Below are 16,471 nucleotides of genomic sequence, written 5' to 3' on the forward strand. Positions count from 1 at the left end.
CAAGAAACAAAGTATCTTCTGTATATTCCAAAAACCAAAGAAATATACTGGAGAATTATAAGCGAGAAATATTAAAGAATTGCATCATTGAGAGACAGAAGTGTGAAAAGAGAAACTTGTGAATTGGATCTTAAGAAACGAAGCTACGAAACAGTACAATTAAATAAAGAAAAAACCAAAGAACGCCGTCGTCGATGTAATTATCCATACGAAGTGATTTTCATCGGAACGATGACGAAGAGCCGATATGGAACGAGGCGAAGCGGTTTTCTATGATCGCGGTGTAGAGCCGCGACACACGGTGGCAATCAGTCGGCGCGCTTCCCTTTCGCATCGCGTTATTACGATACATCGTGTTCGCGGTTATGCGTAGGTTGCATCGACAGAGATGCGGCCGCGCGTACCACGTAAATCACCATTGAATCTACATTAGACGCCCGAAGGGACTCCGACCGTTTGCTGGCTCGAACGTTAACGTCCGCGGGCCTGAAACCTTCGCTTCTTTCTCGAATAACAGAGAAAAATGAGGAAGTCGGCGAGTGGAACGATTACTGTAATCCTGGAAGCAGGAGTTGCCTGATGATCCTCGATCCTGAGGACGCGAAACACCGTTAGACCGTCCTGAGCAAAGTTCCTGCGAAACTTCCGTTTCTTTCACTCTAATTCGTTCGAAAATTTCTACGAACTCGCTATGCAAATTTAGTTCTTGAAACTTCCCCTTCACTTTGAATTCTTCCGATTCTATACGATACGAAGACGCAGGTTGGATGATTACTGCGAACTTCTTTTTTGTAGAAACGTTGTTATTTGTAGATGAGAATCATTAACCTAAATGCTTGACTTATCCATAGAACACAGTGGAAATTCGCTCGTTGCATGAGAACGGGACTGAAAGTGCAGGCGAGGATTGAGAATTTTGCAGTGAACTAGGTGACCAATTAGCTGCCAATCTTAGATACTTCTTACGGTAAATGCAGCGAGGCTAAGTTCCGTGCTTGGCCGCCTATCGCTTCTTAATTTGGTTATATCAAATTCAGTTTGGTTAATTAAAGTATCCTGCCATGCGTTGGCGAAACGTGACGAACGAAGCTCGCGTGTAAAAACGAGGAAATAATCAAGAGTCCAGCTATCGAGATCCCGTATATATGATCTCTAGATAGCGTATTTTTATAAAAGAATACCTTCTAACGAGATTTCCAGTGGAGCTGCTTTGAAGAAATCAAGAATAATGTAAAGAGAAAACAAAAATATTTCACGATTATCCTAAATATCTAGATAGTAGTGGTCGTGATTTGTTAGCGCGTTAGTCGTGTGACCAATTACAGGACAAGTGTGCGACGCTGGTAATGAGAGATTACAGAAACCGGAAACAACTGGCATTACGAAAAGCAAACAATAGCGTGGAACGCGAATTTTACGGAGCGACGCGACGTGGCGTATCAAACGCGCTGGCTCGGTGGTCCTCGAGCTTGACGCGCGATGTCGGCAACGCAACCAAGGCAAATATCAACGATCACGAGCGAAACGATGCGATAAAATCCGCTGTGTCCGGTGAAAGGATGCGAGGAAACGCAAAATCGACGATCCTCAGTTTCTCACGCGTTTTTACATACCGGTTCGAACACTTTTCCTTTCGAGATAATCGATGATTTGTGTCCAGTTGAATGTTTTCACGTGGATGGTTTGCGTCTAACGACGAGTTTGAACTTGTATAACGAGTAAGAAGAAGAATGGAACGAAAGAAAAATATTTGAGAAGATTCAACGACGCTTGATTTCCTGTTCTGCTTAGATATAAGAATAAATAATGGTTAATTAGCGTGCGGAGGAAATTGGTACAGACGGAACAACGTAATTGGAGAACTTATATACGCTGCACACCGACTATGCTTATTAGAAAGCAAAAATTATTGTGCAGAGAAGGCATGTGGACGTCACATTCAAGGTTAATTATACGACACGTCGTATCATTTGCCACCGTGTCGCGTTAGAAAACTCCGATGTGCCATCGAAACCGCTACGTCACCTTGATGTCACAATGTACGTTAACATCACCAGCGGTACGATCGCACCTATGTGTCTCTTTGACGGACAGACTTGTTTTCTAACTAAGGTATCTAGATCCCAAACGTTCCCGTAAAAACAAAATAATATCTTTTTATCCTAATTTTCTTATTCTAATTACCAATCGATTATTTTCATCGGCCTGATAATTCCATAAGATAAGATAATTCCATAAGACCTAGTCCTCTTCCTTTTGCTCCGATAGTTAAATAAATTTCATAGATTACAGACTCTTCGCCGTTTATTACAAAATAATCCACCACTTCTCGATCTACCCATGCAATTTTTCCATTCTCAATTATTCTGACATTGAAAAATCCTTTATCCACGTGATCGCGCGGTAGGGCAGTTGCAGATAACGATGCCGTCCAGGTCGACCGCGATTCCTCTCGGCGTAAGGAACGCGGGTACACCACGCCATATATCGACTCGATCTTTCCAACGATTTTTCGCATCGGCACGAAGAACGCGAAACGCGAACGACCCACACAGGATCGAGCCGGTGCACCGGGCGCTCCACGAGGGCCACGAATCTGCCGAGTCGATCTTTATGGTGAATGACGTAGCGAGTTGTCGGTGCATTGGCCGCGGGGCCTCGTAATATCAATGATATGAATTATCTAACGGCGTGGGCGTACCTGCGGCCTACCAGCGTGGACCGCTCCGGCACGGCCTTAAGGCGCGTTCCCACACGTGTAACGCGCGAACCCGAGAAACGGATGGCCGTTTTTCGATGAAATTACCGAGCATCTAGTTGCGTGCGTGACGTAAATGGTTTCGACGATTCCGCGGATGATCGGTGTGTTCGCGAGGCGATGATGGCCTGTAGCGTTGTTGCATCGCTTCTCCTACAGACTTATGTTCGGACGTTTCAATGCCTGGAAGGTCGGTATTCCTTCTCTCCTACATGTAAGTAATTGATATTTCTATTAGAATAAGAATAACACGTTTTACAGCAATTCGTTGTGATTTTCAGAATGGATATACCAGCTGAAAATGATATACGCTTGTAGAAATTGCAATTGTTTCCTCTGGCCTCTCTCTAATCGAGGATACACATTCTAATTTTTAACAACTATACGTATAGTTTACTACTGTATAGTTTAGATTTTTACTCGTACGAAAATTGTTATTGAACAAGAAAATATCAATTCAGGAATAATTTTTACAGGCCGAGACATAGAGTGTTCGTAAACCTGGCTTCGTGTCGCCATCTAATCCTTCGATTTACGATCACGTCGTATTTATTCTTTACCGATCTTTCAAAATCTAGATTCCAAACTACAAAACGTAATCTCTATCCAACGTCGATCAAACGTCTGCAAAAAAGCCACCTCAAACACAAAATTCTTACACCAAATCTCGCAGCTCCACCCTGAACGAATCGATCCCAACTCCGCCCTATTTCGACCTATCACGAGGAAAAGTGAAACCGATGCTTTTCTCTGGTCTAGTTGTACAACACGCCCAGAACGCGTACCATAGCTGGTGAAAACGCGGCTTAACCGAGGCTCGCGTGCTCGCTAATAAAGACGGCTCGCAGTATTAGGACGATAATACCCGACGAGCCGGCTCTTGGCGGCCGCATACGCGCATTCCAAACTGCCCACGACTCGGCAGGTAGCACGAGGTGGCCACAGAGCCGACGGGGGGTAGGCGGGAACTGCCAGGGCCAGAAAGAACCGTCCACAGGGTGCAACCGGGGACGAGAGAACAGGGGGCGGTTTAATGGCGCATAATCGAGCGATACGTGGGCGATGCGCTCGCGAAACGAGCGATTTCGAAAACGACAGACCACGGAGCCGCATTCTCAGCTCGGTCGATGGTCGAACGTGAAAGGGGAGCTGCTTCGTATATCATAATTGCCGCCAGGTGCAGGCGCGCGTCATCGACAGGGACACATCGCGCTGCCTGCGTTATGGAGTCTGGCTGAAAGGCTCGATAATTGATTGGAGAACGTGCAATAGACTATGCTGGAGTCGCGACGGGTTTCGCACTGACGTGACGATGTTGGTATGCGCGGTTTTTAATAGGGTTTATTGCAAATAGGAAGCGTGTTTGATTTAAAATCAATTAGATTCGGTTAGAATCAATTTGGTAGGCAAAAAATTTACATTGAAGCGTGGGTAGTGAGACGATGAATCGTTTTGTAAAAGAAAAAGGGTAATTGGGACTGTTGCGTGCGTTTTGTTGGTTTGATTTAACAGTGGATATGGAAGTAGCGATGCCTATGGAAGGAAATCTTTCTGATAGAAATATGGTAGCAGTTTTGCTTCTCTCGTTTGATTTCGCTAGAATATCGTGAAAATAGAAAAACATAGAAGGTAACATGCTTTAAGAAGAAATAAAAACACGTAGATTAATTACTCGTATAAGGTAGGTACATGTCACGCTTCACTGAACGATTCACACTTCGTCTTAGCAATGTTTCAGCGCGACACTAAAAAAATATCTAAGAAAATCTTCTCACTATGTAGTTTCTCAATTATTCTCCTAACTTTCATCGCAAAATACTTTCGACAAAAACCATCATCGAATTTAACGCTCTCGTCCGATCAAACAACATCGTCTTATCCAGGCAAATCTCTCGACAGACAACAAATCGTTGAAAAGACAGCTGAAAAGAGATCGCGAGGAAACGAGGATCGACGCGTCGACGAGAAAGTGATCGGCCGCGTCCGTGTTTTCAGCAAACGATCGGTGTGTCGCGGGCGTGAAAACACGAACGTAGACAACCCGAGTCCGTCCGAAATTCTTCAACCGGCGAAACTGTTCTATACATGGCGGGGGCGGAAACTTTCGAAAGCGCCGTGGCTATCGCGACCTGGAACAACGTTAGCCCATTTCGTGAACCTTGTACGCGGACGATATACACGCCCAGGAACGATACGATAACGAGAGCGGAGTTAAGGGGCCTCAAATCCACGATCGCCGGAGCGTGAGATCGAACGTCGAGTCCCCACGATCGAGACGCGATTAAACAACCGATCGAGAGCGTTTTTCTCACGGCCCGGAGGTTTATTGGTCGCCAATGGCAAATCCGCTTCGCGATAAGCTCGCCCCAATTTCGAACTTGGCTTTTTCCTGGACGAACCTTTTCTTGTACGCGAAACGAGCCCCAAGAACGAGAACTCGGATCTTACGAATCGGTTTATGCAGCCCATCGATGACCAACAACGATCGAATGCAGTTAAATTCATTTTACGATATTTACGAGAAACGAGAAATCTTATCTTATTACCTGTTATCTGATTAACTTGGAAAATTATAGGAAACTATTAAAATTTTTAGAAATTATTACCTAATTTGTATATTCAAGGAGATGCAAATATCCTTGAAAAATGCGAAACTGCTATAATCTAACAGTAACCTGTTACATGCATATTACATTTGCAAAGAAAACAAAGTAAAATGGTATTTACGTTTCCTGAAATTTTCGTAATTATACCAATTATACGTAGAAAAGAAACGATCGTGCAACTGCTTGACAACCAGTGCTTGTTCCATACAAACGAGAAAAGTAAACGGACACCTGTCAAGCCTGTGTCAACGCGCATTAACAAGCTAGATTTCCCACGTCAGGTAGAGCTGAACAGGGTAGAAAAATGTGTCGAATAAAAAATAAAAGCTCACGACCATTCATACACTGGCGACACATTTTTTCTTTTTCTTTTTTTTTCTTTTTCGCGGAGCAAGAGTGTTCGCGGTCGAACTCGTGGCGACCATTCTCGTCGAGATAAACGCGCGATTATGCCAGACCGACCCGCCAAACTCGTTCTACCGCGATCCAGCCGGCCACCGTAAACGCCGTGAATGGAAATGAGATTCGGACGAGGATAGTTACTGTATAGTTGCCTTACCTTCCCCTCCTCGTCCCCGCCCCTTCCTTCATCCCGTTGCGTAATTATTTCGCCTCGCACCCGTTCCGATTCACAAAGTGCAAGGAAGGAGGAGAGATAGAAGCGAGGATAAGGGGTGAGGGTACGTGGATAACAGCGAGCGTGGCTTTTAATTAATGGCGCCTGGAAATAAACGTGTCGCAAGGCCGATTTACGGGCCGGCAGCCCGTTGTAACGCGCGCGATTTATGGTAGCGCAGCGCCCGTTTCCTCATGATATTTAATACCGTTCGAGGAGAAGAGCTTTCATAGAACGCCTCGCAACCGTGCTTTCCTACGAGCTTACCACGAGGAATATGTGTCGAAAAAGGAGTCTCGAGAACGCGGTTATATTTGATGGAAAGACGCGTTTTATGAGCTTTGCGATATGGGTTACTTCGTGATTTAGAGTACCAGTGATAGTAAACTCGGGTTTTATAGCGCTTTTTCTTCTATTGCTACGTTGCTTCGGGGCTCTGCTTGCTAGAGCTTTAGATAATTTCGTATCATTTTCTATCGAAGGTTTTATTGAATTTCTTATGGGACGTACACGTTACTTAGAAATATTTGAACCTCGAAAAAAAAGCTTGACCACTCATCAATCTCAAATCGAAAACCATCGCAGAAAGCAATACGTCCCAACGTCGAAGAAACCTAGAAACGATATCCGTTAGACGACGCCGGATCGCTGGGTTACTCTTCGCTCCGACGAATTTCAACATGAAAGGTTTTATCGATCGTGCGAACACCGTAGAAGCGCGAGCACGCGAGCTGTATACGAAGAAACGTAAACAATTCTCCGAAGGATTTCCAACGAGATTCCGTGCCTATATAAGAAGTTTGTTAATATGTAAACACTGATTCACTCACCTTCTGTTTCTGTAGAATAATCCCAAACGATGTAAAAACCGCAATAGCTCCACTCACAAAAATCCACTTAAATCCCTCTCGACCAGCAACGTCCTTTTTCACTAAGTCCGATCGGCACACTTGTCACGATTTATTTAAGCGTCTCCAGGAACCACAACGAAACGAACAAAAATAACACGTGAATTCGAACGACTGATTCATCAACGATCGATTAACGACCATCCTACGAAAAATGGCAACGAAAAATGGCACGAAAACGTTGAATCATCGATCGAAGAGAATCCGATGCATCCATAAAGTCGCGATAAACTTCTCTACGAGCCGCTATTGATCGGAGCACGATGTCCCAGCCAACACCGCGAGTCGCTCATCGCGATCCCGTCGTCTCACGAAATTGCAGAACACGATCTCCGTTCTGGACTCAAATCCAACAGCGAGTCGAACTCCAGAGGACATCGTCCGTCGTCGTGTTACGCTTCGAACGAAGGACTTCACGTATATACGCGAGAAAACGGAGCACAACCGTACCCGACGACCTTCTTCGAGAAACTGACCTACGGCGAATCGCTCACCACTGGAAGCTTCATTCACCGGCGATCGGTTGAATGGACCACACGCTCGTACGAGAAAAAATATCGCGTCCAATGCCACCTTCGATCACTTCATTTTCGTCGACTGTCTTTCGATCGAGCGACGCCCTTCGTCCCTTCGTTACTCAGCTGCGTTCCGTCGTCTCCTGAAACAGTGACCATCGATCCTCTGCTCGATCGTACATGTTGATCCTTCCAACGGTTCATGGGCTCGAAACTGGTTCATCGGGAGAGCCACGAGCTAACGATTCACATTCGGTACGATCGATATTCGTTGATACAATTATCGAGGTAACGTTTTATATATCGTTCTGGTATATCGTGATCGATCACGGTTGGTTGTTGGAACTAGCACCAGAGTATCGAAAATACGTGAACACGTGTCCGTCTGAAGTGTGTGGCTGCGAGTGTCCTGCGAGAGGATGTCGCGACGCGCTACGAGACGCTCGATCGGATCGTAACTGCGGCCACGACGGCAATGCCCCCGCGTCGAGCGCTATAGCGCCGCTGACGCGCTCGAACCCTGAGCTCCTCTCCCCACCACCAGACACATCCCCACTCCGCCGACACTTTTCCGACCGCGCTCGCCACTCTGCTTGCTGCCACTCGCTTCTACTCGCTTCTACTCGCTTCTACTCGCTTCTACTCGCTTCCCATCCGCGACACATTCACCCTGTACCGCACGCACTCCCGCCTAACGTACGGTGTCGCGGTTTCACGGGTGGGATGGTAATTACAGAGATACGTTTTTTTTTTCATTTCCTCCGCTCGTTTTTGATGGGAGAGAGGCTGGTTTTGATCAAAGTTGGGGGTTGATCATTCCAGGCGTGGCGATGGAGTGACGAAGTCGCGGATAAAAAGAGCAGTTGAAAGAAATTTTGTTCCAGAAAGTAAAGTGATGAGATCGGTTTTATAATTCTGATGTCATTTGATTGATACGAGAGAGTATTTTAATAGGGTAGACTCGTTTGATTCGAAGATACGTTTGTTTAAAAATTGTTACTAGATTTCAGAAGTATAGTTAACGACACTGACTCAAAGATATATCTAAGTTTTCTAAAACTAACTGTCAAAGGCGTGAAAGTTTAGAAGAAACCAACGGTGTAATTAATGTTAATACGATGATGTTAACGACGATCAATATTTTTGAACTATTCAAAATAATCAGAACACTGTGTGTCTAATATCATAATCAAATAAAAATGGATTTATTCGATAGATGAAGTACATAATCCAATTGCTATAGGATTAATCAATAATATATGTGTGGAATTCTAAAATTGCTCATTTATAGAAGACAACAGTTAAATCCACTAAATAAATTAAAAAAAGAATTTCAATATGTCGAAACATAAAAAATCGCGTTAAATACACGATAAATCCAACCTGACTCACGAACTACGCTTGTTCTTCCGAACAAGGATTCATTAATTCCACATTCCAGAGCTTCCGACACTTTCACGGCACTCCCTTGATCAATTCTTTTGTTTTAGCAGCGAGGAGGTGGCATCACGATCAAAGTCCAAAAGACGAAGAATTTTTCATAAAATCGGTGGAACGGGATTTTCGCGTAACCAGAAACGAAGGCGTCGAAATGAAAAATTACCGTCTGCCCGACAACCAAGGGTAGTAACCTCCGTTCACCCTGCAGTCGGAAGTTCAGCCACTCGACCAAGACTATAACCCCGCCCTTACGCAACGCACCGAATGCCGACAAGCTTTCGAAATTCGCCGTACCACCATAGGTAGAATAACAAAGGCTGGAAGAATCGCCATTATTCGGCGAATTGCGTCCCTTCGCGACTACGGCGAAACAATGCCGTCAGCGTGCTGTCATCAACACACGTTGCAAGCTTGTGCAGGTGAAATTGAATCCTACAGTTGTAAACAAAATGATGGAAGATCTGGTGTTTACGAATTTGTAAACTATAGAGGTCTTTGATTAATCTAATTATGACGAATGCGAATAGGCTTAATATCCTGTTCGCCGCTAATTCCTCCATCTAAATGTTACGATTTTTGGAAATTTCAAGAAACATATAGCGTCGTAACATATTTCAACGATAATTTCCAGTGACAAACACAACTTTTTCTTCTCCAACGCTATCGCCTAATTAGTGTTACAAAACAATTATAAAGGATGTGGTGCTAACGAAATAATAATAATTGAAAAATTTCGGAGTAGATGGAAATTACGTGAGTCCAATAATAGGATGGACGCGCGTGAAGGATGGTCTTCGGAGTCTGCAGACCGCGTATTTTCAGGGCCGAGGCACAGTTGCCGCAGCCGCGGTCTCGGTGCTACTTTGTGCTAGGTTGTACCTTGCCTGACCTAGCCGTTGCCGGGCACACAGCACGAACATGGAAAAATATGTAAATATCGGGACTCATCCATTATCCAACGCGGAGAGAGAAACGGAAGAAGAACGAGAAAGAGAGAGAGAGAGAGAGAGAGAGAGAGTAAAAGAGAAGGGAGGTCCGCTTGCTCGCGCACGTGACTGCTAGACGGGAGGGTACAACGACCCTTACCTTGCTGTTTTAGCAACGCGTATCGATTGAGGTGCAACTGTGACTTTTTTTTAATTTGGTCAACTTCATCTTTTTCTTCTCTCGTATACATATAAACGAAAATTTATTTTTGGAATTAATTGGTTTGCCCGTAGTATGCCACTATAGTGCAAGCCATCTAGGATAATTAAAACGAAATGGAAGATTTGTTGCAAAACTCTAATGCCTTGCGCCCTTTGGTAATACGATTGATAATACCTAAATCCATTTAGAAAATAATAATCGGCTTAATCCTTCTGTTACTGTTCTAAACTTTCACTGATCACCAAACAAAGTATAATTCCTCTATATTGCTTTAAAATGCAGATTATGATAGCAATCCAGTTATCAACACTTTCAAATTCCTAAATTATCTGCATTTTTTCGCATGTTGCTCACGAACGTTCTTGTTAAGGTGCTCGTTTCAGCTCATAGTAGATTCAGAGACGATCGTAAATTTATACGACTTTTCGCTGGCATATTGTTCGTTACGTAGTCTAAATCTCCTCCGGCTATTTTCAGGTGGAATTACCGGGGTGCAGGCAAAATGCTACAACAGTCGTAATGACGTCTGTTCGAGGAACTTAGCCCACCCGTGTCTTTGGAATAATGCACGGATAAAGAACACGTGAAACGCATCAATACCGTAACGATCGTGCCCTTTCCCATTGCGCAATCGCGAAACCGCCAATCGGGAAAATATCGTAGACGCTATCCTATCATCGCCCGTTCGACATTTCGCCGAGCACACGCTGTTCCATATGCATGAAGATCCTCATCATACGCTGGCGTTACGAGTCGATGCATTCTCGCGAGAAACGGTAACGCAACAACGAGGGCAGTTCTCTAACTGCTCTTCAGCCCGAAAGTTTCCCTACACCCCCACTTAAAAGTACATACCGCATACATATCAAATACCTACGAACTTATGAGCACGAGTTAGGTATACAATCGATACCGAAGATTCGTTTAACGAAAGCCAACCTGCCACGTCGATCAGAAACGTCTCTTCTTTAAAACCGGAGCAAATACTCTGCAACATTGGACCCTTGCATAGCACTCATAGCATAACATCCACTCGTTTCAAGGAAAATGAACAGCCCTCGAAGAGGCAGCGAAGCACGCCACGGATCGCGGCGGATTTAATTTATAATCGAGGGGAACGGTCGCGCGTGTACGATACGTAGCTCGCGTTCCGGATCGCTCGGGGGAAGAATCGCGATATTCCAATCGGCGTGACGACGTGATACGCAATTAATCCATCGAGCGCGTCAGAGTCTCGCGCCAGCCAAGAATAATGACGCGTATCGGAAGAGGGTCCTCGCGCGCTCCGTCAGGTAGTCGTTCGATTATCTCGCGCGTGTGACTCGCGCGGCGGCCGCGAGCGCGCTGTGGCCACGTCGTGACCGAGGATTATGATTAATGGCGTTGCTATCAGTGCGTGAACGGCGCAAAACGAAGACAAATAGCTGTGCGGACCTCTTTAAACGCGTTCACCATGGATCCGCTGGTGTTCCATCGGAAACGGCTGTAAACAGACGCGAAATTATCGAGTTCCCGTAGCACAGGCTGGCCGTGCCTGGTCGCCAGTCCCTTCTGGCGATCCAATTAATGAGTACGCGCCGAAAGGTGCGCCTTCCAACGCTACCACCTTTCTCGTTCTCGTGGCTTGTTCGTTCGTCTTTCGTCGGAGGAAAATGTTGTTTTCTGTACGTACGGGTCCGTTCGCGTCGATTAGGTGTTTCGTCGATGACGCGTCGCGTGAGAAAGAGAGAGTTGGAAGGGAGAGCCGACGCCTTCTCGACGTATGGAAACCGTGTATCTGATAATTGAATCACCTTTGGGTCAAGTTCCGATTAGCGGCGTGAATTTCGCGCCAACCGAGATACGGTTTTTAATTAATGGAACTATGTGGGAGAAACGTTTTTGACCAGCGACTATGTCTGATTAAATGGAGATAGTGAGATGGAAAGTTTACTTTATCGTGTCTTATGGGTTCTGTTTGAATATATAAATCTTCAACGATATCGATCGATTTAATTTGTTCGATGTAGCCTGCTCTACCTTTCAATTTCGATCTGTATAACCGAACGTGTTTTATCTGTTCGAATTAGTCGATTTCCAGTTAGAGGAACAGTGGTAGAAATGATAAAATCTTTAATTTGAGGAGAGTGTGATGTCATGCATTGATATAGAAGATCTATGTGCTTCTAAATATCGACAACACGTAATCGTACAGACTTGAAAATTCTTAACAAAATCGTCTAGGTAAATGAGAATCTTACGTTTCCCCAATCACCGACGACAACTACCAACGAAAGATCGATGAATCTCTCAAAAATTTATTCTAATAATAGAAGAAAAACAATAGCTTGGAAGACCAGGTAGGTATAATACAATATTTAAAGACTAGTTCGTGAACAAATTCTTGAAAACGTGCTCCAAATTGAACATGCCATCGAATCTGGAGAACACGAAGAAGGAAAATCATTTGTAGGGTAATCGAGGTTAAAGAGGGGAAAGAGAATATGCCAATCACAGCCGGGAGTCGATATCGAATGTCAGGAGAAATCGGTAGACTGCAAGACGCCCTCCAATATCCGTGTCCGTTCCTACTTTTAACTGCATAATTTGAAGCGTAACTTCGCGCCGGACTAGGTTCCATTCCCGAGGAGGCTTATCTCTGGCTTCCACGTGGCGAAGCTTGCGCTCCGTTCTCGGCGTAATTAAAAGTCTGCCGTCGTCGATCAAACCCCCAGCCACCCCCGCGAGCTCCTCGTGTCGCAGAGAAGCCCGGGAAGGCGCCACGAAAGTTCCAACTTTCCAACTTTCCGCGCCTTGCACTGCACCAGCCTGTTACCACCGGAACCGACCGTGAACTCGCGCCTTCCCATTTCCATTTCCGACCCTGAGCCGCGTTTCGCGCTCTCGATGCCGCTGTTGCGATTACAAATGCTATTTTTATCTTTGTTTCTCTTGTGCGTTCATGTGTGGACGTAAATTAAGAAAAAAAAGGAGGAAGTACATAATAGTCGATTTTTTGATCAGAAAGATACAAGCACGAAGAATCGTGAATTTTAAGATTAATTTTGAGAAATAGTATTTGCGATATCGTCGTTTTTCTCCACTTTTAAGGTTACGTGGTTGACCAATCTGCCCTCCGAGTGACTCAAATCGAAAAGCTGATCGGTAACGGTGCCATAATCTACGGACGAGATCAAACAGTGCAGCAATAATCGAGTAAAACAAACTTGGAGAATACAAGCACATGGATATGTATAATCTTCAAGTCTTGTAATATTAGAGAGGACGAAGGAAGGTAAATTGAAACGGTATATTAAAATTCTCACTTCGAACACGATACTCGTTACATCGAGGCGGGAATTAATCGTTGGCAACGAAAGACCGGGATTCGATGGTTCTTCCCACGGACGCCAAAGTTGGTGAATCACGCACGCCTCGCCAACTTCCGACAGATCTTCGGTGGAAGGCCCGAGCAACGCGCAATTATTCCTCGCATGCCCGGCTATTGCGTGAGAGTAACGAGGATCCGTATTGTCTGTACGCATCGAATTGGTTCGCGGCACGTTTAACGGAATATATACATCATTATGAAAGTACGCCGTTCGATACACGGAATCCCGTTTCCAAACATTCCCTGCCAGAAATCGCTCGTTTCGCTAGAGCAACTGCTTTCATCAATATCCATGTCACGTTGAGCATTGAACTCTCTAGTTAAGTTCAAATGATCGATGGAAAAAGTGAAAAACATTTAAGTGACTTAAGGAAAAGCAACAAGCCGATGGATATATCTAGAATCCATTATTACACCTTTCAGCTCTGAAAATATGTAGAAACTCGGGAAGCAACGTAGAGATAGCAATTTCTAGTAATAGTGCACAAATTATATAAATTAATGGCAAATTAGCGAGTAAAAGTAGCAGTTAACTTCTTATGACATCTAGCTGTAAATTATCTGACAAAAAGTTTACCACCACTCAATTAGGACTAAATACGTGATTCGTCGATGTAGCCATTGATTTGAATATCAGTGCTTGAATTAATGAAACTAATTTTCTTGATTTAACTTGTGATTTACAAATTATTCAACGCGAATATAAAAGACTTTTCTAGCTTTTATTATTCTGATAATTATGAACGTTAATATCATTGGCAAATCGATTTTCATAATTTCCATAACTGAACCAATCACATAAAGTACAATTAACGTTAAATTGAATTCTTTCGAAAATAAAGAAATATCTACAAACTTTACGACACGTCATATTTCACGCGAGATAAATGCCCCTCATAAACTCCAAATAATATCATGTTACGCACAACATACTTCAACTACCGTTCAAACATTCACCGACATTGATCAATCTTGTAACACGAAGCGTGTCTTCGACGATCATTAAGTTCCATCGATTCGATTCGCGATTACGTAAACACAAGGATACTTCTTGGGCCGTGACTCCGCACCAAGACCTGGGTAACATCCTCGACGGTAATTGCGCGTAACAACCAACGGATACACGCCGATCCACGAAACAAGGTTGCCGGAAGTGGCGGCCGATCAATAGGTAAATAGGCTAATCGCTGTTTCGTTCGTCCTGAATGGAGTTTCGAGTGGCGCGAGCGGCTCTACGCAAGCCAACTATTCAACGGTTTATCGATTCGCCGGAAATCACACGCTCGATAGACCCCAAAACGTCGACCTCGACCTGACTGCACGCAACAACACGTGCACGCATACCAACACGCGACCGAACAGTCGATGGACCCGACGTTCCATTCGTGCAATCGCGTCTTAATGGCCTCGCGCACAATGCGAGAATCGGTCCCTGAATGGAGTGAAATCGATAAGAAATTTACCACGCGGTAAACATGCAGAGAAATTGCCACTCGATGAGCCGGAATTGAACATCACGCCGATTGAGTTACAGCGAACATAGGAGTCGAAGAATGATCATCGAGAGGGTGGCGAACATGTGATGTTTATATGTCAAGGTTGTTCTCGTAGTAAGAATATATCGAGAGTACCAATAGAGAACTAAGCAGAACTGTAAATTCCGTAAGCACCCGCAGCAGTAAAAACTGACTACTTGGTTAAAAACATTCGAATGAATACTCCATAAGAGAAAACATGCTGAAACTATTTTCTATAGATTTTTCAATCTTTAATGTAACTCTTTAAGGCTAAAACCGAAATACTTTCAGATGAAACAACCAAAGATTGGATATTAATATCATCTGTTGAGTAAAATATAAAGAGCAGCTAAAAATAATAAAGTACTTTCCTTTGGAAATCATTAAAAACCCCCGTAGGGGTTACCAAAAATTGCCGTAGCCGATGGTCTTTCACATCGTCTTGGCGGGGTATTGGTAAAAGTTTTCAACTAGCAATAATCGCACCTCGGTAGAACCTCATTGGTTACGATATCGCCACTGCGCAAAGCTGAAGATTCAACCTGTCCTGATTCCAGATATAACATTCCGCGGACACTTTTACATGCGAGAAACAACACGAATCGAGCCGCCATCTAGTTCTCGAGGATCGAACTAACGTTCTTCTCTACACGCTGTACATAACCGTGTTTTCACCCCTGTTCAAAGTTACTTTACCCCTGTTGAGGAAGTGAACAATCGATTCTAAAAATACTTTTGCAAATTTATTAATATATCTGAATGAACGAGAAATTTCTCGATGACGTTACATACTTTTCGTTAGCGATAAATCATGCCTACGATTATTATATGTATATCTCATTGACCAAAGATAGAAATGTAAATGCTTCAAACGACCATGCTTGATAACCGTTGCATTTCGTATAAAAAGCCGAAAGATATTAATTCAAAAAGTTGTACGAGTTTAAATTATACGCTGAGCGGCTGTATTTAATCGTCACAGCTCGAGTAAAAAATTAATTTATAGACATTCGTAACACGAGCGAAGTGGAAAGTAAATGAGTGCTTCCCGCAGCCCTCCTGTAATTATTCTACCACGCATGGTAGTGAGATTTATTGTAGGTTTTTCTAAGTGTAATAGCGCACGCATTACCCTTTCATCAAGAAGTTATGCTGAAACGAGCCTGTAAACACAAATGGTACACGTATTCAATCACGTCGCAAGTTTCTCTCGAATTCATAGGAAGCGCTGGAACCCCGATTCCTTTCGATTTTATACAATTCCATACGCATGTTAACGTGGATCTATTCAAAAAGACAATTGCAAAATAGGTCACAGTCTGACAAATTCGTCTCACGATTATTAACAACATAATCCTAACGTACGTAAGTACTGGCATCAGAAATACCAGCACGACGTAATGATAATAATTATCAAGTTTTTTCACGATTGTCGTATTTTCTCGCGAAACGCGGGAAAACATGATTGCTCCAATCACGATCGTATCTCACCACGTGCAAAATTTCTACCGTGAAAATCATTCCGCGTGCACGCACGCGCCGGACGCAAACACCAGCGATATACACTTTCTCCGACGACTTTACGTTTTCAT

The 16,471-nt window shown here is 43.9% G+C and overlaps 1 protein-coding gene and 1 non-coding gene across 7 annotated transcripts in view; both read right to left on the bottom strand.

Moving 5' to 3' along the window:
• The window catches only part of LOC117204583, a 305,110-nt gene that overhangs the window by 208,652 nt on the left and 79,987 nt on the right, over positions 1-16,471 (bottom strand). The gene's annotated exons all lie outside the window — the stretch shown is intronic.
• LOC117204585 lies at positions 15,270-15,410 on the bottom strand. The gene has a single exon (XR_004487111.1). It is a non-coding gene; the product is annotated as a U4 spliceosomal RNA (small nuclear RNA).

This window comes from Bombus bifarius, unplaced genomic scaffold (genome assembly GCF_011952205.1).
Source record: "Bombus bifarius isolate JDL3187 unplaced genomic scaffold, Bbif_JDL3187 scf7180000007978, whole genome shotgun sequence".
NCBI lineage: Eukaryota > Metazoa > Arthropoda > Insecta > Hymenoptera > Apidae > Bombus > Bombus bifarius.